General features: G+C 40.2%; 1 protein-coding gene and 1 long non-coding RNA gene across 2 annotated transcripts in view; one reads left to right on the top strand and one right to left on the bottom strand.

Moving 5' to 3' along the window:
• The window catches only part of LOC145459356 (uncharacterized), a 155,737-nt gene that overhangs the window by 81,501 nt on the left and 51,029 nt on the right, over positions 1-23,207 (top strand). The gene's annotated exons all lie outside the window — the stretch shown is intronic.
• LOC145458954 (uncharacterized) lies at positions 18,865-22,316 on the bottom strand. Its single transcript, XR_013921241.1, has 6 exons — positions 21,767-22,316; positions 21,206-21,279; positions 20,734-20,820; positions 20,473-20,561; positions 20,349-20,412; positions 18,865-20,223 (listed from the first exon to the last, which is right to left on the bottom strand). It is a non-coding gene; the product is annotated as an uncharacterized LOC145458954 (long non-coding RNA).

Below are 23,207 nucleotides of genomic sequence, written 5' to 3'. Positions count from 1 at the left end.
TTCTCAACCTGGGGGCGCGGGAGGCTCTCAGGGGGGCGCGAGAAATTGACAAAGTAAGTATGAATTCTGACTAAACATTTGTTTCACAACTATTCTGAGAAGACGATTGTTGAAGATGAAACTTATTTCGTATTTAAGAAAGCTCGCCAAATTCGAACTCCAGCAGTAGCAGTCAACGTAGTACAGGCTGATTTCAACTTCATTCGAGAAAACTTTTGATATTCATTGAAGATTTAGAGCAGTGGTTCCCAACCTTTTTCAACCCATCGCCCCCTTTTCAAGGTCAACACCAATCATCGCCCCCCAAAATTTTGTGCACCGATAATTGGGCATACAGACTGTAATCACCGGCGGGTTGACTAAAAAAAAAAAAAAAAAGGTCATCTTTCTCCGCTCAGAGCTGCAAATAACGTTTTTTCTCTCCGAATTGCTAGATGGATGACTAAAAAAAAAAAAAAAAAAAAAAAAAAAAGGTCAGCCGCTTTGACGCGTCATCGCCCCCCTATCGCCCCCTTCGCTATTTTCGCCCCCCTTCGCCCCCTTTGTCCATTTTCGCCCCCCCTATCGCCCCCTTCGTCATTTTCGCCCCCCTAGATCGCCAAATCGCCCCCTGGGGGGCGATATCGCCCACGTTGGGAACCACTGATTTAGAGCAATTCCCACGTGTAAGTAAGTCATAACTTCAAAGCTTTGGCAGTAGCCTAAAGCTCGGTGCGCTGGATAGCTGTTGTTAATAGCTGGAGTTAGTAGCTGGAGTTAGTAGCTGGACCGTTTTTGAAGCAAAGGAAGAACACCTTTATTGTCACACCCCGTTAGAGTGGTAAACCCTTTAAAAAAAGTATGGAACACCTTCGGTTGCGAGATACACCCGATTGATAAGCACTGATCCAGTCTATAGTATATCTCCATCTCCTACTTCAACCACCTTCGTTTTATTGAAAAAAATCCTGCGAAGGTCTTTACATATCCAAGGTCACTGTGTTGGGTACTTTAGCCAATAAGCGAGACACGCAGAAAATACGGCTTTATCATGACAATTCATGATAATATTTGTCCGACTGGTGTTTCTGGAAAACATGGTCGAAGCGCGTTAAGAGGAACTAGTGTAGGGGCGTGCAACGGGCGAGTTCAGGCCTATGAGACGCATTAATTTCGAAGCCAACCCCTTCTGCGTCGGGGCACATGAAGACGTAAAGTTTTGGCCAATAAACCGCTAAAAAATGCGGTGGCAAAAACATAAGCGGTGACAAAACCGTGGCCCAAAAATTACCGATGCTGGATAGCAGAGGTGGTCAGTAACGAAGTACTTCTACTTTTTGAAGTACTTGAAGTAAATTTTGCCTACTCAAACTACTTTTTAAGTAGTTATGATTTTTGACTACTTCTACTTCTACTTGACAGTTTTTAGTTTTGTAGGCAAAAATAAGCGTAGAATGCCTACTTACTTACTTACTTGTGAAACACCACTCCTACTTCTACTGGAGTAGAAATTCCGGCGCTACTTCTACTTCTACTTGAGTAGCGACGGTGACTACTTTGACCATCTCTGCTGGATAGCCAAACCTTTCGATATGGATATGCTCCGTTGTCGGCACGGAATAGTCCCGTTCTTGCTATTCGAGTACACAGTAGTACAACCGCGACACGCAGAGGAATTTAATTCACCCTAATTTCAAATTGCGTGCGTCAGACATGTTTTGTAGAGCTTTGTTGGGTAGTGCGTTCTGTATGTCATATATGCCCGTGAAATTGTAGTATTCTGCTGTAATAGTAGAAATGAATTCCTTTTCTGTGGTGAGGCTCGGGTCGCGAGTTGTCGCAAAAACTCAGATTTTGGAAGTAGTCTAAAAAGCAGCTTTATCGTTATTCAACTGCTATGAATTGTCATGTTAAATTGAGCTATTGGGCAGAACACACAGTATCGTGAGTTTATTTGCTCTTTTTCATATACTCGCGAAACATAAAATGTGGAATCGAAAAAAAAACAGAACACGAGTTGGAGCAACGTATCATGGCCTACTCTCCTTGATCGTGTTGGACCTTATTTTCCACGACGTAAGGCAAAATCCTCAACACAAACATGTGGGGTTTTCACCCTTTCGACAAACGATTGTGTCAGCTTTAAAAAACGATTTCTGCCAGCAAGCATTTTTCACTCGCGAAATATACGCTGTAATTTTTATAGGAATGCAGAGCAGATTTTAAAACCTGGCCATCCAAGCACTAGTAGACGTTCTGGTACAAAACACTAAAACTTGTTTGGCGGAGAAGGGTTTTAGTAAAAAATTTGAAATCAAAACGAGCGAAAAAAGTAGCCTTTTTAATGAGACACTTGATAGCTTGAGCTACATAGTAGCCAATTTGTTGCACATCTGAACAAAACGTTTTTAAGTATCTTCACCTTCTATTTGTATAACAATTTTCGGTTAGTTTGTGCGAATGAAATTTATTTTACAAAATTAGTGCGAATGAAGCTCAAAACGGTTGAAAAGCACTGCCTAATTGATTAGAAAACTCAATATTGTATAGCAATGAACATCTGCCGAGGACATTGGTGACGATCTTCGATTGAATGCATCTGCTACGACCGCAAACGACGTGATTACATATTCATAAATCTGACTTTGATGCACGGGGAGAGCTTATTAATTTTCCCAATAAGTTCCCCGTAACCATAGCGCCCAGGTTTACCCCCCACCCCCACCCCATCACCCAATTTGTAGTTAGCGCCCCCATCGAGGTGGAAAACGCCCACTTCGGGAACCGCTGATTTAAATCGAACGCCCCTTTATATTCTCACGGATGTGCAGATGCGCCGGGTATTGTACCTTACATATTGTAGCTTATAGCTATACAGTTAAGTATTCTATTAGCGATACAACCCCTTTTCGCATTTATATTTAACTTTATATTCGTTATTTTAATCAAGGCAAATGGCCAGTTAATATATTTTTCACACAGCTAGCAAAATGCAATGGCTTTGACTCATCCCTCATACTTAGAAAATTCATTTTGACTTGAATTGTGATTTGACTCGCGACTTGACTTCAAAACGATTGACTTGACTTGACCCGAGTCACCTTCGAAAATCGACTGACTTGACTTGACTCAAGTCAAAATGTCAAATAAATCGAGATGACTCGTGACTCGAAGTTAGTGACTTGATCCCAACACCAGTCTGAACCATCTGCACTCTAATAATAAGGATATGTGAATTTTTCCCATAGCCACACCACATCCGAGTTGTAACGAATTCACAAGGTTCTGAGTCCAATGTCAATTTTAAGTTTTGTCGAGTCATTTGAAATTCACAATCTAGTCTAAAAATGGACGAGTCCGAATCATAGTGTTGAGAGTAAAGTCCGAGCCCAATTAATTGTGTCTATTGCTCAGTTTCTATAGTTCAAGCCATTTTCCACCCACTTTTATAAAACTCTGCCTGGCTGATATCGAATTCCTCGCACCCATAATAGTAATTTTCCACGTTCTTTAGACCAGGGAGGGCGCAATTTTTCGGCCAAAGGGTCACATGATATTTACCAACCATTGCGAGGGCCACTTGAATGTTGATGACATTTGTTTTAGTCGTCGGATAGGAGTGAACCGGACTTTTAGCAGTTCCTGGTCGCATGTTCAAGTACCAGTACCAATAGCCGGGGTCCCAATAGTGTGATTACTTTACTATTATTCGGAATTACAATGAAATGTCGGTCTTGGCCGTCTAAGTCTCGAGTCATATGACTTGGTTCGAGTCATGCGCAATGTCTTGAGTCCAAGTCGAGTCAATACACAAATTGACTCGAGTCAAGTCGAGTCGAGTCATCAGAAAATCGAGTCTGTCTTAAGTCGAGTCAATGCAACCCTGTCTATACCGCTCTTAAAAATGCTGTGACTTCACAATGTTTATCCATTGATCAGGCAGTTGTGAACTATTTTTTTATTTGACAGAGTGCCGCGAGGTCAGAACGGTTGAAAACCGTTGAATTATACGCTGACAGGGAAAGGTACTCATGCGACTAGTTTTGGATTTTGACAACGTGATGATATCTCAGTTCCAATGTCACATGAGCTGACACGTCATTGGGTCATTCGTAATGCATGTTCTTCAAAAAGTGGACTGAATGCTACCGGACCTGAACAACTATATACACTTGTTTGATTAGATTAATTAGAGCAAAATGCCGCTAATCTAATTATAATCTAATTTATGAAATATTTCTATGCTTTAATTGTAATTCTAATATAACTTCTAATTTACCTGAAAATGTTGCAGGAGAACTGTATAGTGCGAGACGAGCCAAGCATGGTGCATATGTACATACATTTGCAATGCTCCTTATGGGATGTAGTCCGATTTCATTAATATGAACCGAACATGATTTTTGTTGTATTTTTTCGCATTCAGAATTTAATTTACTTTCCAAGTGTTTGCGAAATCAGCAATCCTAATACTAATTTAAATTGGGAGAAATTGTCTAGCGATAATTCTAATGCTAATCTAATTTGGAAAATTGAAAAATAAGGTCTACTTGCCAAACTCTGTATGCTGCATTACTTTAATGTGATCGCGACACACGTATAACAATATCCAAACACATACTCGCTGGTTCTTCGCATGCGGTCCTTTATATTTGCAAAGTCAGAATGGAAATTCATATACCCGACAAACGCGGAAGCGCGTTCATTCTTTTTTCGTATTTACACTTTCCAAACGGCTGCAAATAATATTCCCAATCCTCTTCCTCGTATTCCCAACCGTTGGACTTCAGCACAAATGTCCGGTTGGAGTATATGGAGCGAATGAACTCCATGACAATCATCATGCATCTTGCTTCCGAATCCGGATCGTCGGCTATATATGTCGAAGACAAGCATCTTCGCCGTATCGCAATCAGGTGGATTCTAAATGAAGCCAATAGGGGTAGGCTACAATTGAGTCTGATCATCGAATTGTGAATGAATGAAAAGTACTATTTTATTCGCTTAAGTGTCATATCATTCGAGTGGGAGGATAGTGTTTCAGGGAGTGTATGAATAAGACATTGAAAAGTGCACTGAAATTGTTTCGACTGACACACATTGGCTCGATCTATTTGAATCAATCGAGTTCAATCCGTAACTCAACGCCTAACCCTAACCGGTGTCACTCAAATGAACAGTGAGTAAGCCCATCTACATGGTGAAGTCGTCTTGTAGTGATGTCACGAGACGGCTTACCTAAGTACTGAAAATTCGATTTAGTTTACATGGGCAAATGTTTGCCACAATTAAAGTGATACAGTCGTCTGAGATTGAGCTCTGGGACTATGCTATACGCCAGTTGCGATAACCATAAGTCCATGACGCGGAGCAAATAGGACCACCGAGGGAGTGATTTGCCGGTCTAGGGGGCGAAAATAACGAAGGGGGCGTCAGGGGGGAGAAAATGGACAAAGGGGGCGACGGGGGGAGAAAATAGCGAAGGGGGCGATGACGCGCCAAAGCGGCTGACCTTTTTTTTTTTTTTCTCAGTCAACCCACGGAAATTTAGTTACAAAAGTGTGTAAAATTAGACATCGTGCCGAAAATTTGACCTTTTTTTTTATTTTTTTTTCAGTCAACCCTCCGGTGATTACAGTTTTGTATGCGCAATTTTCGGTATACAAAATTTGGGGGGCGATGATCGGTGTTGACCTTGAAAAGGGGGCGATGGAGCGAAAAAGGTTGGGAACCACTGTTCTAAATGTTGGTAGAAGTAATAGAGTCTGGATTCATTTTTAAGTACCGGTACCGCTCAAGCCGTCTCCCAGCGACTCTGCGGAACGAAGTTAACCGAAGACGGTTGAACAGTTTGCCTTTTTCTCTTTTTCAAATATGAGAGAGTCGGATTGACAAGTGAGTTTTGAAGCTGTAAATCAGAGGTCTCAAACTCAAATGTGCGCGCGGGCCAGTTTTCCAGTTTTGACGACGCCGCGGGCCGCAGCATTTATAGTGGTATTCTATGTATTTCCAAGTAGGCCATATTTGGCGGGAATGAATTGTCCTGTTGAAAGTGAGCCGATCCAGCAGACTGACTATAAACTCACATCGTCAAAATGTGATTTACTCTTGTATCAATTTCAGACTGGCACGAAAAGAATCATCACATTTATAACTATTTGAATAGAATTGTTGTTGTACTTGATATATATTAATTTATAAGATATAGACACCATATGGGGGGACAAATGTATGATGCCATCATAAAAGCTATCGGGTTATAACTTTTCAGCTACTATGAATATTTTGAATTTACCAGATTGATAATAGAGACTGATCTGATATCAAAACATATTAAGATGAGTATTGTAATTCCAATCCAGTATTCGAGTATACTTATGATAAGTTATAGGCTATTAATCTCATGGCCAAATATTTTCAAATATAGGATCAGAAAACAGTATAAATATAATATAAATATATTAATGAACGTGTCCCAGTGATTGAAATGTCGGAACGCCGAACGGCCGGCCAATTGCTGTTACATCGTTGGAGTGTACCACTACGGTACTCGGCACCTTTAAGTGGCCTTAATAACATGGTTTAGCGACCGAAGATGTAACTAACAGATTGCCAATGGTCGCCATAACTACTTGCTTAGTTAGCGAAATACCAAGCTGCGACCTTCTGATCTATTACTATTCCCCTGACACGCGATTAGTTTTTCGCGTCCATGGTTTTTACAAATTCACGGCATTCCGAGTCACTCCAAGTCCACTCTAGTCATTTTCATTTTGCCATTGAGTTAGCCGAGTCTGAGTAATCCTAAGAAAGGTCGCGTCCAAGTCCAACCCGCAAATTTCAGTCACGAATCGTCTAGCTAGGGTCAGGTGTTGTCATCACGAATTGGAAATGTGGCGAAATAGTGAATCTTCCACTGCATGGTAGCGTTTGCAATTGATGTAATAGTGAAGTTTGATGAATAATAGTATAAGGCTTTCGGGGCAATTTAAGGGGGGATTTTCACTTTATAACCTGAAAAGATATATGTGACAGTGTGACACTTTGGCCTATATATTGTCAAATTAATAAAAATCTAAAATGTCATCGCGGGCCGCACAAAATGCTCTGGCGGGCCGCGTGTTTGAGACCTCTGCTGTAAATTGACTTACTGGAACCAACTTGAACCCAACATAGGGTTACCATACGTCCTCTTTCAACAGGATTTGTCCTCCTTTTTCACAAAATTGAAAGTGTCTTCGGAGTTGTCCTCTTTTTTCAGAAAAAGTAATAATATGCTATGAAAAAGTCGACTTCGAGGCAGAAGTTGTGAGCAGAATGGCAGAAAAGCGGGTAACGCGGGAGACGATCAAACTGACGACCTTTTTCTAGTCACCACCACAAAAATATCGCAAACAAGTGGGTTTTTCGGGAGTCCAGACAATGTGATGACTTTTGTCATTTTAGTCGACAGAGAAGTTTTGGTACACAAATTTCCAAATTCACCAGTTTTCTTAGCCGGTACTAGAACTTCCAGAATTTTTCAAAAGTGTCCTCTTTTCGGGTCTCAAAATGAGGTAACTCTACCCAACACAACTCATATTATTTGTCAATCAAATGAACTGTGTCTTAAGTGAAATTGATCATACTTGGACTAGAATTATTTATCGCTCAAATCAATGCCATAATCATTTTCCATCCACATTGGCTGTCATTTAGTGCAGCGTCCACGAAAACATAGTCCATAACACATATCGACGTCCATTACTAGCAAATAGCAATATGCCAGTAATAGAACGAGATAGCACACAAATAGGAAAAATAGTATGGACACTTATAACGAAACAAAATTAGGATGATAAAAAAACACAACCGCTGTTCGTGTTCTATCGGTATTTTGAAGAATTCTACCTGTATTTTGACTATGCGCTCGCGCACAGCTTTTGAGAGTTCATTTAATCGTGACCAACGTTGGCTTTCGGACCAGCGAAACATTTTTCGTGCTTGATTACTGAGGTATCTGAAAAGATAACACTGGATGAATTGCAGGGATGTTCATCCCAAGCAGAATGAATGCAATGATTTTTGCCACACATAAAACCGTAGTTCATTCGGTTACGGCGATGGTTCTCTATTTTCTCCTCGCGGCCCTCTAGCGATTGGAGTGCCACGATTGCAAGATTTGAGAGCCTGATGTCATTGTTTTTTAGTCATGAGCTTCTCAGGTGATACTCAGATTTTGTAGGCCCGTAATTTTTGGTATATGTCGAAGGAAATCTTCATTGCCTAATTTTCAGACGGCACCCCTGAGTAGTTCAATCGGCACCCCGCTGAGCCGCACCGTGTTAAGATACCATCTTCACGTCAGATACTGGCATTCCGATTAGTTTACCGAAGCCAGGAACTCTGATCACGAGCACACCTCTAACAATATATTTATCTGCCTTTAAATAATGTTAATTTAAGAGTTGGTCGGAGACTACACGATATGGAACTTATTGTTAATCACGTTTCACACTGATATATAGGCTACCTACCGTCGGTTGGTGGCGTGGACATCAACTACGGTTACACTGACTTGAATGGCATTTATATATAGTCCACGCCGGGACAAAGTCCGAAGCAGGTGTGTTCACGCAAGGGAATGTTGTGACTGGTCTTCGCGGTATTTTCGTAATGACTGATGTCTTCTATTGTTGAGTAAATGGTCTACGTAATTTATGGCGAAATTACATTTCGAGGACTTGGTATTTATTGTTTGCTTTCCTTTTCTATCCATCGATTGTTTTTTTGAAATGATTTCTGCGCTCAGTAGGTTATATGTTATGAAACAGTGAAGATAGACGTGATTTTTACGACAACCCAACAGCTCGCTGCAACACGTCAAGTCGTTTTTCATGCACTTCAATAACGTAATATAGTATTGCGATTGTTGCTACGTGAGAAGAACAGCACGGCGCGTGCAGGATCGCAAAAAGCTGCATTTCCCTCAATCAGACCTGGGCAAAGTTCGGCCCGCGGGCCAAATGCGGCCCATGAAGCTATTTTGTGCGGCCCGCGAATGGTTGCGTGGAATTCAAGACATAAAACTTGCTGTTTGATTGACAAAAACCATAGGCTGTATCAAATGAACAGGAAATTCGTTTACTTTGAAGCCAGTTGAATGCCACGATTGTGTTGCCTACGAACCTCGCATGCGTAATTCAGATTCAAAATTAAGGCAATGTGGCAAAGTATGAGTAGCAAATGACACAAGAAATCACTTTTTCCATATAGTTTAGTTCAAACCTTCTTTGTTGCCATTGTTACTGCGACAATGTCACATTACGCATTATACGGCATGTGTTTCAAATTGCCACGTGATACGTTTCCAAATCCCCAATTCGTAAAACAAGTAAATCAGCGCTCGCGATTACTATATTACTCGGCATGTCTATCATCCATAACGGATTAACGGGCATGCCCAAAAAAAGCCGAATAAGGTTTAGGTTCAGACTAGAGCACAAAATATTTGTTTACTGGTTTCAGGAGTAAACTCGTCCTTTTAGTTGTTGCCGAGCATGTCGCCGAGATTAAGGATATTAATTAAAGTTGGTCTTATAACAAAAACACGAAACACCTGGTCAAGGGCGGGCGAAGTTCAGAAAAACTGCAAGCTTCGCGCAACATAAAGGCTTTCAAGCTGCACACTGCTCGGAAGGTAGCGACCATGGAAACGAATATTGTACTATCACATATACATTTCAGCGCAGTGGTTCTCGAACTGGGGGCGTTATAAAGTATCAGAAGGGTGGTGCGAAGCCGGATGTCAACGAAAACAATTTTGGCGCTCCGCGCCATTCTCTCCAAACATATCATTTATGCTCTGTGAATTCTCCAGCTTCTATATTTCAGATTTCTCTCATCAACAGCCAGATGCTTCCATGCCATCAGACTATCCGGTGGGATTGCTAGCATCCCGGTTAAACTTTTTAATATTTGGTAATGAGATGATAAGGCGGGCGCGAAATTTTTCACTATAATAAAGGAAGGCGTGCTTCAGTACCACTGTTTTAGAGTCTTAATATGGAGAACGTGGTTAGGGGCTTGAAGAGAGTTGGAATGTATCATGTTTAACATCGTTTCCAATTATGACGGCAAATGGATATTTTTTAATTAGGTAAATTTCTCATTACCTAATATCAATACATCCACTGAGCAGCAATTACTAACAATGTAATTTAAAACTAAAATTAAAATACGCTGGAGAATATAGCTAAAAAAATCACTCGGCCCGCCAACGTATTTTCTACTTCTCATTTGGCCCGCGGAGGAAAGTAATTGCCCACCCCTGCCCTGGATGTATTAGAACCATGGGCTGTGGAGTCGGAATCGTAGTTTTGCTCATTTTATCTTGATGTAGTCGGAGTCTCTTTTCTTTTTAGCACGTCTTGGAGTCGGAGTCGGATTTGAGAAAAAACTGACTGGAGTCAGAGTCGGAGTTTGTGAAAATGCTCTCGACTGCGACTCCAACTTCCTTAATATGAAAACAAGTGCTTTCAGAGTTCTCGTAAAATTGCTAATAATAAATAAAATAGGGTTTGTATGTATAAACAATCACATTTATTAATAACTATATTGATAAAACTGGATATTTATTGCAAATTGTAATTCAATTGGTTGGAGGAGGACATTTCAACCAAATCGCGACCGTCACAAAATTACAGATGCGGTCACAAATTAGTTCAATTTTTGCAATTACACGATGACATTATGAAACCTTAAATACATCGTCCGGTTTTGTAAGTTATATCATCACATTGATGAAAATATAACGAAACACTGCTTCCCACTAGACCAGAGGTCTCAAACACGCGGCCCGCGAGACCATTTTGTGAGGCCCGTGACGGCATTTTGGATTTCGAAGTATTCGACAATATTTCACTACTTTTTTAAAATTTCACCTATAATTGCGGCACGTCAAGTGTCCGCTAGCTGCAAAATCACAACGTTGATAGCTTTTACGATGTCCTGATGCATTTGTACTCTCGCATAGTATCTACAACTAATAATTTTTACAAACTATGCCAAGTACAGCAACAATTTTATTCCAATATCTAAAAATGTTATTTTTTCCGTGCCAGGCGTGAATTCACAATAGTAAATCACATTGTTACGATGCGTGTGGAATGTCAGTCTGCAAGGTCCCATCAAATAAGGCCTACTTGGAAATTCATTGAATTCCTCTATTATTGGTGCTGCGGCCCGCGGTGCCATCAAAAAGTAGGAAATTGGCCTGCGAGCACATTTGAGTTTGAGACCTCTGCACTAGACAAAATCTGAAGTATATGTCAGCTAAATAACTCAGCCACATGGGTCGAACAAATGTTGAAGAAGGGATGCAGTTGTCCTAGTCCATGAATACTGGACTAAGTCCATGTAGAACAGTGATTTCCAACAGTGCTTCTCAGAGCCGCATGCGGCTTCATGGTAGCCTTCTTGAGGCTCTGATTGCCCTCTAGATATGCTACAAAAAATAATGTAAGCCCTACGACAGTTGTTGTTTGTTTCTATGAATAGGTATAGTCAATTTCTGTATAGTCTATGACTGCTAAAATGAGGGATATTAGTTATGTTTAAAGTCGTCAAAGGCCGCTTCTGAAAACCGGGAAAGAGAATGCTTGCGGACTATCATCAAACGCATGGATGAATACCCGTCAGACAATGATATATATCTCGACTTTTTTGGTCATAGACCTTTATATATCGTCTTTGTGAAGAATAAATTTCGACATAATTTTAGTAACATCAAAGTAACGGCTCATAGTCAAGTATAACTTGCAATAAGTCCAATATTACTTGACGTATAATCCCCCGCAAACTCGTGCATCAAGTGCTGGAATGTATGAAGACTGAAGGGCTATCACAGGGGTGGGCAAACTTTTTAGTTCGCGGGCCGCATTCAACATCTGAATCCATTCGCGGGCCGCACTATATAAAATTGGGATTTTAAACCAAAACACAATATTGGTATTTGATTATATAGCGATGACATGGAGATAATCTATATGCTTATTTAAAACCAACCAAACATTGCTTTGACGAAATCGTACACGCGTCAGAAACAGTGGCGAGATTTCATAGGCTGGCCGACCTCAGAAACCAATTTGTCTAAACTATAGGGAAAAAGTCGGTTGTCCCGATTCTTGGAAAAAGGGATTGAAATTTAAATCGGTGAGCAGCTATATGTTCTTAGATTTGCTAATTCCACTTTTGGGGTCAGTTCCAGGACACACAATGTTGACAGCATCACAACCATGTTAGCTTCAAACACGCTTCTACTGTGTGTAGATAAAATATAAATAGCCTACTTTGACGCCAGGTGTGGCCAACCTTTTGGCCATTCACGGCCGCATTTCGACTACTCATGTAGCCTAAGGCCGCGTTCAAAGGCATATTCGTAAAGAACGAGCGGGGCGCCTATAATACCCATGTTACAGTGTCTAGGCCTATGTCTATTTACGGTGAACTCCGGACTCGTCTATTTAATGATATAGGCTGATATAGGCTTATTATATACGAACCTAAATCGCGAGTGGGCACTGGAAATGGCAAGGTACTGTTTGTATTCGCGCCAAGCGCGAAAATGTTTTCAGATTTACTAATGAATTTCGTCAATAATGTTGGTAGTTTTACATATTACTATAAAACTTTAACCTTTCTCAGCCCACGTGATCAGATTCACCGATCGAGTTGATGGAAGGGGTGTTTTCGAGAATTTAGGACAAGTTATATAAATCATGATGGGTGGGCCAATTGCTGTTAGACACTTTGTTGCATGCTGTTATTGCTTTACCTGGCGTCGGGATTGCCGGTATAGTGAGGAGCACACGATTCCGAGTTGGTATTTCGATATCAGACGCGTCATTTTCCTCTGCTTTTCGCATCTTTGTGGGGCTCTGATGGCAAAGAGCGCTACTATATTAAAATCTAAAGTGAAATTGAATCGCGTGGAGCGCGAAGAAAAATTCACGACCAATTGAAATCTTTCAGGAAATCGGGAGTCAATTCGTAAATTCAAATTGCATGTCGACGGCCGGCAACACATACTAATTGAATTGCGTGTCGACGGCCGCACAAATTACCTTCTACGGCCGCGGGTTGGCCACCCCTGTTTTACGCATACAGAGAACGAATCTACCTAATACACCCGCGAATCGTTTTCTTCAAGCACAGCACTAAAATTATTAAACGTTGCTGGAGTGGTCAATCTGAAATCACACTCGTGATCCGAACTATATCAATCCCGTTTAGGATTTCTGTGATGTTTAACAGTTCGAACCTTTCAAAATGCGTGGGCCTTGAGGTCGGGCTGTCGCGCAAGAAATTATACATGAGGTCGGGCTGTCGCGCGAGAAATTATACATAAAAATAATATAGGAAGTATTTATCCAGGAATTAACATGATAGAAGTAATATGGTAAAATGTATTAGGAAAATATTTAATTAAGTCCCTGTAGATTTTTATTGAGACTTTCGCGGGCCGCACCAAACGGTGTTGTGGGCCGCATGCGACCCGCGGGCCGTAGTTTGCCCACCCCTGAGCTATCACATAACGATATAATAATACGTTGTACTAATGATATGTATGATCAGTTTATTACCATGTATAGCACTTGCCAATCAGCGCCTATCAATGCTAAAATAACCAATATAGAATCTATAGAAGTATATTGCGCATGCATTTGAATTAGCTGAATGGTACGATCCAGAGATAGGCAAGCTACCTTTCGATTTTTGTTGTAAGTCGCTTACGTGTTTTCACGCGGTCCCATGCTGCTCCGACATCCAAAAAGGTTCGGAACCACTGATTTAGGCACATGTTATTGGACTACTCCCTAGATTTCGATTCTGACCATCGTTTATTGGTAGTGAGAGAGTGTGTACTTGCCATCATGCAGTATAGTGCTTAGTGATAAAATTTGTAGATCTCTGTATTAGTTGCTGAGTCATACACACGAGCTACACTGCTATTGGTTATATCCACATTCTAATTATACTAGGGTTACCATATTTTTATGGATCAAATTCCAGACACTCGTCAGCGCCCACTAGCGGTTAATACAATGAGGAATGAATACATTGTCAGTCAATATGACGTCGCAGTAGCAAAGCTTCGCCTATCGAATGTATACAGGAGTGGCCAGCCACATAGGTTTTGCATTGGGGTACCTCTAATGTGAGCTCTGGTGATTGCTTCTGGTGGACCTTATCTGTTCTGTCGGTTGTGTGTCTGACAGCAAGGCTGTAGAGTCGGTAAATTTTACTACTGACTCCAACTCCGACTCCGACTCCACACATTTTCAATGGACCGACTCCGACTACGACTCCGACTCTGGAGTCTTTAAATGCAACGACTCCGACTCCGCATCCAACTCCGACGCCCGAGTCTTCAAATCTACCAACTCCGGATCCGACTCTGACTCCAACCCTGACTCCAACAGTATTACCAATGTACTTTGAAAACTATATGCCACAGTGACGGTTAGATGACTATCATATAACCATTAAACATATGCAAACATATGATGAACGATGGCATGCAAAATTGTTTGATTGTGGCACAGCTCAGATTATTCACTATGCATGAAAGATTGCCTCTTAACTATCCCTCCCTTTTTTCATATTTTATCAGTTTTTATAATATGGACTCTCTAATAACCTAATATGTATGTATCATCCAAACACGACGTATAGCCCATCCTGTATAATTAAAATGTAGATAAAACATTCGAAGTGTTGCTCTTATGTATGAGTCAACAACTATTACAGAGATGCTTTTGTGGTCCATCAGCTCAAAAATGATAGGCTAATTAACAAAAAAGTCAGCTTGCCCAGACTTAAGGCCTATTTTGGAATCTGATGACGTTCAACATCTTCGCGATCCCCAGAATGAAGGCAAATGACCTCTAGGTTTAGAACAACTGTCTTTTGACTAAGCTAAAGCATCCAAACGGCCATAACCAACTCTAGGGATATTCCGTTATCTTATAATTGCGATTACATTTACACTCATTTCAGTAAAGTATGGTTATTTTTATTTATTTCTATTGTATTTTTGCGAGGGCGGTGTGTGATCCCTATATTAATATCAATATACGTCGTATTAAATCGCCCGCAGCGTGCAGAAAAATATCAAATAGCATAAATCTGCTTAAAACTAATATTATTTATGTTGTAAAAATTTTGAGCCTACTTCAAGCCTTGAAAATTGCGGACATTTGGGGATATTTTAGAATTTCCCAACGGACGCAGTTTTTGCGGTGAAATTCCAGACATCTCCAGGAAATTCCGAACGCATGGAAACCCTAAATTATACATGATGGGATATATCATGTTTGATTGATTCATGCATTTTAAAGTATCCGTGGCTTGTCCATGTTATAAAAACTTGTAGCATATGAATAAGGGGAAAATGAATACTTTGAAATGAAATCAAATCTTCCATGTAAATTTATCAATGAATATTTCGAGATGTGCATACTACAATGAAGCAATTTGCGTGCCATTGAGAATAACATGTTTGCATATGTTGAAAGGTTATGTGAAAGTCATTTCACAGTCACCGTGGCATATAATTTTCGAAGTAAATTTGTAGTACTATTTGAGTCGGAGTCGGAGCTCTGTGAGGAAAATAGTCGGAGTCGGAGTCGGTTCGTTTAAAGACTCTGGAGTCGGATTCGGAGTCGCTCTATTGAAAATGTCTGGAGCAGAGTTGGATCAATTACAATAACTCAGTTCAATTACAATTACAATTACAATTACAATTACTCCCTTGCATGTTTCAATTACATTACAATTACAATTACTCAATGGTAAAAATATCGAATTAAAATTACAATTGCTGTTAAACATGTAATTTATTACAATTAAAATTACAATTACAATTACAATTACTGGTAGACATGTAATTGATTCGGTAGAGAGGTGTTCTTTGACAACCGTAGCGACGTGATTAGCAGCTATCCCAAGCTATTCAGTATTCCTGTTTCATTCATGATACGTAGAATTCCATTGTAATTTAAAAAAATACTCGAACGTATTCGAACTATTCCTAATCATGAGTACTGAAAACTACAACACAGAAAAATGTTTGAAGCGACCGTTAACAACCAAATGTTTGAGCGACTAACAAAGAATAAGCTGCAGGACAGTCAATGAAATGCAATCAAACGATTAGGTGGCTCAGAGCTGAGTGAGGACAATGAAATGTAATTGGTAAGGCGTCAGCGATAAGGATGATACCGATAAGATGTGTAAAATTAAAGTAAATGCAAAAGGAAAGAACCTCCTGATAACTACGAAATACAACACTTTGGTTCTCATTTACATTTTCATTTGCTCGGAAACTGTTAGATTGCATTTGATGAACATTAGGGTGCGCAAATTTCTGGCCCCAGTAAATTTGGCCAAGATTGGAGGTAAAAGATTGGGATAACATTTCAACAAATGTGTCTTATCCTTACTTAACCTTAAGCGATCGCACCTCTTGTGCTTTCAATGCAATTTCTGATGGTAGCTATATAAAATTCAAAAATCAAAATCACAAAAAATCGCGCGTTACGCGAATAATATTTTTCAGTTGAATCAATTAGTTCAGAAAATATTCCACTTTCTGTTGGTTTGCAAAACAATTTTAAGCTCTAGATAGCATATAAGCCTAATTCCACAACATGGGTATCGTACTTCTGATTAAGAACCCCTGGAATATAAATGTCCGATTGTCGAAGAATCCATTGTTGTTACAGCTGTGGAGCGTACCACACTACCTTGCTTGCGACAGGCGATGATAGCATGGATAAAGAGAGCAAAGATCAAGCAAGTAGTATAACTAACTATACATCATGGGGCAACAGAATGCCAATGATTTTCATACGGACCTGATTAGATAGCTATTTACGCTACGCAACGCAAGCGGCTGCATTTTTATATATTACTATCCCCAATGACAGTTTGCTAGTTTTTTTGCCTCCGTGACCAATGCTTCGTCTAATTTTTGATGAGTCTGCGCACACTCACAAACTCACTGCGCGAACCCTTGGACAACAGTGCGTAACAACTAAAAACTGTCATCGCATCGTATTTTTGTGCACAACTTAGATTTTCTGTGCGCAGAGACCGTGACCGTACCAAAGTCATGGCGTTCCGAGTCACAAGTCCTTCTCTGATTTTAAAGTTTTGCCTGAATCAACTCGAGTCATTTTTTATTTTATCACCCATGCAGTCGGTGAGGATTCGAGTAATTTTACGAATGGGCCCAAGTTCAAATCATCAACGGGTCCTGTTTTATCATCATGAAGTATATATGTGACATATAGCTGATATTCCACCGCATGGTAGCTATTGAAAGTGATGTGATAGCGAAGTTTGATGAGATTTCAGGTTTTTGGAGTAAAGTTTTAGAGTGAATCTGTAAAAGATAAGTGGCAGTTGAAAATATTGTAGAATACTTGAAAATGTAAAATACGGTCGTGGGCCGCCCAAATGTTCTCGCGGGTCACGTGTTTAAGACCCCTGAACCAGGGCATGATATGGTATGGTAAATTTCCATACTCCATACCAGTGTTGGGATCAAATCACTACCTTCGAGTCACGAGTCATTTCGAGTCATTGCACATGTTGACTCGAGTCAAGTCAAGTCAATCGATTTTCGAAGGTGACTCGAGTCAAGTCAAGTCACTCGATTTTTGGAGGTGACTCGAGTCAAGTCGAGTCAAGTCAAGTCAAGTCACGATCCAAGTCACAATTCCAGTCAAAAGTTGCCTTTTCGAAGTATGAGGCATGGTTATACGCAGGGTTGCCATCGACATGGACCCAAAAATAAGGACAGTCGGAAAATTAGGTTAGCATGTAAAAGCGTTTTTGTACATAGGCTACTTTGTATTTATGCGAGCCGTGGCATATCACATTCCATACTTTTCACCAGAAACAGTCAGCACCAGCAACCCCTTGTTATTAGAAAGTGCTTTATGGATCTCACGACAGCTCAGGTGTAGGTTTACCTTTACTCAGGGCCGAAACAGCACTTTGTCATCCCCCCAAAAACCGTTGGTCTTGCCCCCCACCCCCTAGGGTGATAAACCAAACTGGATGGAAACCAAGATCGAAAAAGTCTGAACACCAAGTTCTGACAAAATCATTTTTGAGCGTATGGAGCAAAAACTCCAGTAACAATGCTTGTATACTTGGTCCTGGCCGAAGAAAACTTATTTGCAATGTTTGAATCGGGGAATATTGCTTCGAACAATTGCGATGTGCAATCGTTGGTGAAGAATAATTGCTGGTGTTTGACAGTATGGAATGCCCAGGTACCCTCTGCAGCAGCTGCCTTGTAGTCTGTGGTCGTTGGTGCTAATCTACTTGTGGAAAAATTATTCATCGACTGGCTCAAACTAATCATCATGGCACACTTGTTGTGTTTTGGGGTATCAATGTGAGTTAAAAGAGCGGTCTTTCATATGGTTATTGTCAAAATTGCAGATATTGCTATGTGCGAGACACTCGCCCTTCAAACTTCGTTAGATACCCTTGAATTCTCTCTCATAATCGTCACGGAAAACGTTTTTACGCCTGTTCATTTAAACTAATCAGATTTAGCCTTTTTTGTAGCTAAGGGTGGATTGCACAGATGCCGATTGAAAAGTAATCACCGATTGCCTTAATCGGCGATAATTTAATCAGCGAGCAAGGTCACCTGGCGACTCTGTGGTACAGATACGGATTCGCCTGTGAGTTATCTTATCGCGGATTACTGACGCAAATCGACGCAAATGACGTACGTTAGCAATCAGCTGTTTTCGTTCGGTGGCGATATGAACTGTGTCGTCATAACGGAGAGATGAGCTCTTCATAGATATGTATGTTTAGTTGATGTCATGTGCGTATAGCAGCTAACTAAGCTGTTGCTACTGCACAGTGTAAGGTTATGAACGTCAGAACCCGTCAGAACAAACGTTTTGAGGTTATGAAAAGAGGTATTGTAGGAATAGCGTACCGAAATCTTCGTCTTATACCGGTATTGCTGTGCCAGAAACTCTACTACAAATTTCGTATATTGCAGGACATTTATCTCATTACTCAGGGATCTAGATCTAGATAGATACTTTTCAGATAGAACTATATTTTCCGTTTATTGGTGCATTAGTCATGATAGCCGCTTTACCAATGTGAAGATATACAAATTGAGCTCATACACACACATTTGCATACCGTACCATTTTGATTTCTCCATACCAATGACAATTGGCTCTGCGGGAGTGTAGAAGTAAATTTCAGCCATTGCAAGGATCTAACTGTTGTGCAATGTGACGATGTTATCATATAATAAGTCATATGCATACATGTGTTCAAGTGCTGTACCAACAGTAATGCATTTATGTTACAATTTTGCAATGCAAAGTTATCTGCTGTTACCCAGTTGAGTAATCTTGTTTGTTGACAGCCAAACCCCACTTCAGTTTATCAAGAATTTGGTCAACCATAAAATTCAATACAACCTGTTTTATAGAGAGCTACATTAATATAGTGCAATATCGACTGAGAATAGCAATGGATCCATACCTCAATGTTCTTGCTACCCTCCAGATGTTAGAGAGCCTAGCAGAAGAGAGAGTGCCAAGAAGATTGGTCAAAGACCGAGCAAATCCATCGGAATATACCCTGGAGGTTAGCGACACGATAACGTGAAGGCACAACCGAGCACGACTTCAGCGCAGATAGATTGTTCAAAATCACTTCTCTACAATGTCTTGAGTATTTCATCTCGTGTTTGAACACCAATAACCACACATTCAATTCCTCTTCAATTATTTTTATTACGAGATCCAGTAACCTATGCTGTAGTCAGAATTGGACAACTAGAAAATCAGATTTTCAAAATTATTAGACTATGATGATAATTATGGCTGCATATTTTTCCAAATTAGAATAGAATTATAGACACAGTAGTCATTTTTCAATTAAATCAAAATAGGGATTACTGAATATGTGAAAATTTGGAAATCTGCACAACTCTACTAAGTATTGTAGAGTTCTACTGTAGAATTTTCAGCAAAACCATAAATTAAGTTAGAAATATATTACTGGCATTTTGCACTTACTATTCTAATTATACAGCCAATTAACTAGTTGTCCAAGTCTGGTTTTTGTGCTATTTCGATTTGTTGCTGTATTTTCTCAATTTTGCAGTTCTTTTTCCATTTCCAGTTTCTGGTACTTGATATGCATCTGTAATTCAAAATATTTCATTCTGATATCATGCTGCTTCTTTGCCATTTCCAGGACGCTCATTTCTGAACACCACATTTTGATCACCAACATTATAGTTAAAATATGATTTTTCAGCAACACACCTGGCTCTCTTTTTCAAGACAATTGCCGTTGAGCTTTTTGTGTTCTCTGTTTCATCTTGCATATCTGAATGTAGTAATGAATAAACTGTGGGTTGCATCACCATCTTTGTATGCTAACACTTACCGGTCTGGTGTTCCATCCTGAAGTCTGTCGAGGGAACTGAAGGAAGCGTCACATCGCCATCAGCAACGAAAAGGCAGCAATTTCATTTGCTGCAAGAAAACTATGGTTAACAACAGTTGTATTGATTCAATAGAGTTCAAATTCAATAGAGCAATGTTAATGTCAATCAAAACAACCCGCAATGTTCTATTTGAAGTATTCGTGTGGCTATGTTAGTACCAACACTATTCATATGGATTTCAAATTAGTACCTCAACTTACCATCGCTGTTGTGACATAAAGAACCAGCCTCTGTGTTCACATCCTCGTCGATGATGAAGGTGCAAACTGAATCTTCGGAATATGCATCTGAATAAACATTTTATTTAAAAATGTTAGTTAGAAATACATTAGATAAGTTACTTTCAAATGATTTTTTCACGGTTTATCTTAACCCCGCGAAACATAGGAAGCATGGAGGACTAAAATCATGACTTGACTCGAGTTGTAATAGGATGAATGGATTTGACTCGAGTCACTGCTTCAATATGACATACGGTATGAGAAATCCTGACTCGAAGTCAAATCTTCAAGTCAAGTTGCAAGCCTAACAATAATAATGGCCAACGATACTGCTCAGGCACCTGCACACGCACAGTAACAAAGCCAGACTGTTGCAAGTTAAAATTGGATGCAAGTTCCTCTGCCGTTGGTTGTAACATATTAAAAAAGTTGATGTCCTAAATGCACTCACCATCATGTGACTATCGAATACGCAATCGTAGTCATACCGATGTTTCAAACATTCAATTTGAGATGGAAGAAGGTCTGAAAAGTGATAATAAATATACCAGTGCTATAAAAATCAATTTCAGATTAGGAATTTGCCGAGCAGTGTTCCCCATGTGTCGTTTTCGTATAGCTGATGACGTGCAGCAGTCTCTGGCTATGGTTAGTTTGTTGGGAATTACAAAAATACAATAAATCCATGTTTTCATGATCATCAAAATTTGTCTATTCAGTTCAAAACGAGCGTTAAAACGTGAGTATGAAGCACGCAGAGAGTCACGATACACACGGATGGAAACAATACATCTCCTACTGCGAATTTTAAAGAATTGCCAGTAAAATTTCCTATCAAAAACCTTTTCCAAGGAGTTCGTCAACTGGAGGTGGGCCAGTTTTGGCCCGTTCGACGCGTTGTGATGCATATGTCTTTTTTGCTTTTCGTTTCAAATTTTTCAATACATTCTGGATTTGGCCAGTTGTACGGCTGCACGCGCAGGACTAGTATTCATAGCTGCATATTTCTTACTCATTACATCTCAGGCCGCATCTTTTGTTTTGCCATCAGTCTTTTTGTCTTCCTTGGTTTCAATATATTCTTCTATCAATTCAATTATTCTAAACTCTTCTTGTCTGTTGCAATTTTCCGTCCTCGTATTTTATTACCAAAGTATACTATCGAATTCTGTACAGTGTACAGTCTGTAAAAAATGTCATACCGGTAATCATAGCATAAGGTACTATCGGCTGTGGTAGGCCCACGCCCATAATATGCGCCAACAGTTGTAGTAGTGTCTGAGTACAATATTTTCAAGTAATACCGCAACTGCACGTCAGAGCATCCAGTTAACACCATCTCAATACCAAATACTAGTGTACCTATAGCCTGCCCGGACCGCAGTCAACGCGAAGCACACAGCCGATTAACTTTCTAGACACCTCTCTCGGCGGATAACATTTGGCCGATTAAAATTCACCGATTAGTTGCAGATCGGCATCTGTGCCACGGAAGCCAGCCGATTACTGACGTTTAATCGGCGATTAGGGATTAATCGACATCTGTGCAATCCACCCTAAAACTACATGCGCAAGTGCAATATAATTTGGAAAAATTTATCAATGATTTATAGCATTACTACTTTTTAACTAATGTGTCGACTGCACTCCGCCTTTTTTCACTACGCAATAAATGCCGCCTTCCCCACAGGTTGAGCTTATTCTGCTGTAGACCAAACAGCAGGAACCTGGTACTGCTGTTTACTGCTACAATAACGTCCGCTGTGGTAGCTTAATACCAGGGTTGTAATGACTCGAGTCATGACTCGACTCGAGTCCGACTCGAGTCACGATTTTCTGATGACCCGACTTGACTCGAGTCATTTTTTCAAAATACGGAAATGACTCGACTCGACTCGAGTCAATCTGTGTATTGACTCGACTTGGACTCGAGTCATTACGCATGACTCGATTCAAGTCATTGACTCGAGACTCAGACGGCCAAGACCGACATTTCATTGTAATTCCGAAGCCAACACACTATTGGGATTTCGTCTGTGGGTACTGGTACTTGAATATGCGACCAGAAACTGCTAAAAGTGAGGAAAATTGGTATATTATAAATGCGAAACATTCGATATCACCAAACAGAGTTATAAAAAGTGGGTTTACCAATACTTTAACTGGAAACTGAGAAGTCTATACAATGACTTGGACTCGGACTCGAGTCATAATTCCATGACTCGGACTCGACCCTCTGCTCGCTGACTTGGACTCGGACTTGACTCGGTGGTGAATTGAAATGACTCGACTTGACTCGAGTCAAAACTATAAAAGTGAGATTGACTTGTGACTCGGAGCCTTGTGACTTGGTTACAACCCTGCTTAATACAGACGAAATTGCTATTACCACCACTCACTGCCCTAGCTATCTCACCACATAAAAGTCAAATCTTGTGGTGTGTACGTCACGA

This window comes from Botryllus schlosseri, chromosome 16 (genome assembly GCF_051294905.1).
Source record: "Botryllus schlosseri isolate E-star chromosome 16, Bs_hap1, whole genome shotgun sequence".
Classification (NCBI taxonomy): Eukaryota; Metazoa; Chordata; class Ascidiacea; order Stolidobranchia; family Styelidae; genus Botryllus; species Botryllus schlosseri.
The sequence above is the reverse complement of the archived record's forward strand: the minus strand, read 5'-3'. Positions and strand labels throughout refer to the sequence as shown.